We start from the raw sequence: 2,366 nt of genomic DNA, 5'->3' as shown, positions 1-2,366 counted from the left end.
GATTGAATGGGTTCCTGCCTCAAAACAACTGGCAGATTGCTTAACAAAATCTACAGCATCTGCTTCCTTATTGATGAAGGTTTTGGCTGGTGAAGCTGGCCTTCCAAGTCAATAAGAAGACCCGCCAAATGTACATAGTGTAAATATTGTTGGTATTGAACATTAAACTTCTGTTGACATTATGTTATTGATGCAGAAACACTTCTGAGATTGATTTGGTCTCAGATTCAAGACACACACACTTATGTTTCGTTACGTTATGTTACAACACGATGTACAACACTGGATCACAAAGATGTCGATCAATACAAGATTCGTCCGGCCGGAATCTGTTAACATTCTTCTTCTAGTCGAATAATTAAATAAAGAAGTGATCCTGTTGGTTGATGTCCAACTATTGTGAATGGTGAGTAACAACCAATTTACATTCGGTGTTACTTAAATTTTTACTCAGTATAAAGGCGTGGTTACATTACATTAATTTGTTTCTAAATGTTTGACATTTTTTAAGCAAGTCTTTATGATTAAAAGATTTACCCTCTTTTAAAGAAAATAAAGACGTATAAATTCGTGAAAAAGAAATTATTTCTTGCAAAGGCACCGACATGATAGTTCTGTACATTTTTTTCGATGAATGGATTTTCTAACCTTTGGAAAGTTTAAAACCTAATATGTGATAGGAGTGAAAGATAGGATAAGTTCTAAATAAAATCTAAATTCTTCTTGGTCACGTAGACGAAGTTCAGCAAATATGTTGTTGTAGGCACTTTTTTTCGTTTCTCAACTTTAACCACTAGGCGTACCCAGCAGGACCTTTTAGCTTGACTTTTCTTTTTTGAATATTTTCTCTCAAATTTCCGTTTCGAAAGAATGAGCACAATACGTGCTGCTGCCTTCTTCCTTCCACTAATGTCGTTTGTTGAGTGAGAAAATGAGTTGAGACAGGTTGAGAAAAAACTATTGCAGATTTGATACAACATACAAAAGTTTCAAAAAGACTTTAAAGAAAATAGTTAATTTCTTTAATGTATTTTTGATTAAAAAATTTCAAAATTTTAAAGATATTAATGTAGTGTAACCACAGCTTAATGAGAGATATTTTAAGAAAACCTGCTTGTGACGTCATAATTGATGACGTCATAAATACAAAAAGTTGAATATCTTAAGGTATGTGTACATCTTTTTCCCGATTTTTTGTCAAAAAATTTTTTTTCAGTCAAAGTGGAAGAAAAGTTACTGGATTTCATTTTGGTAAAATCGCGATCTTAAAATCTTTTTTTGATCCAGAGTTATGACCATTTAAATTTTAAAACAAAGTTCGTCTTATGATGGATTATTTACTCAAATAATTGTCTCTTTCGGAAACAACAAAGAGAAAAGAGAGAATTCAGCTGATGTTTATTCTCACATCTATTGAATAGTAACATTTATGACACATTTCTCTGATTACTTAATTAAACAGTAATTATCTCGTCAAAAATTTCAAATTGATGTAGAAAAAAAATTAAATTTTACCATACCATACTACTTTTAACGAGGTTAAACTCACCCATAGCATTTAGCTATGAACTTAATTTTTTTTTAATATTTTCGGCAAAGAATTGAACTAAAAAAATGTCTTAGGATTTTTTTTCTAATCGAGTTAAAGCTTCACAAATTCAGGTTAAATGGAAAAAAATCGAGAAATGAATGATTTTTTTCCAAATTTTAACAGTTTTTAAGTTTTCTCGAGTTAAAGTCGATCCAAAAAAAAATCCTAAGACATTTTTTTGGTTCAATCTATTGGGAACAGAGTATCGAAATTATTTTTTCAAATTTCAAAAGCTATGGGTGACTTTAACTTCTTTGAAGTAGGTAAGGTTAAAATTCTTAAGATTTTAATTATATCCTGCCCAGTTTTTTAAATTCAGCTGAAACTTTTACCATAAGAAAGAGAATATTATTGGCTTTCAGAAAATATATACTTTTGATGTATAAAAATTTGTTGTTCTAAAGATATGATCAATTAAAGAGAATGTGTCAAGGAAGGTGAACACATACCTTAAGAAATATAAATCAAAACTTTATGAAATTTGGACCAGTGATAGAGCACATTGAGATGATTCAAAAAAAGTTTAAAGTATTTCCCAAAATTGATGACGTCAGCAGAATAGCAGAAATTCGAATTTTTGCAATAAAATGCTGACATCAGCTAATTTTCTTTTTTTTTTTTAAACATTTCTCTTCCTCTTGATGAGCTCTATCATTGGTCCAAATTTCATAACGTTTCGAGCATTAGTTCTTGAGATATTCAACTTTTTTAAATTATGACATCATGAATAATGACGTCATAATTAGGTTTTCTTAAAAAAACTCTAATTATACTG

The sequence above is a fragment of the Clytia hemisphaerica genome, unplaced genomic scaffold, assembly GCF_902728285.1.
Source record: "Clytia hemisphaerica strain Z4C2 unplaced genomic scaffold, Clytia hemisphaerica genome assembly, whole genome shotgun sequence".
NCBI lineage: Eukaryota > Metazoa > Cnidaria > Hydrozoa > Leptothecata > Clytiidae > Clytia > Clytia hemisphaerica.
Note: the sequence above shows the minus strand (reverse complement) of the source record.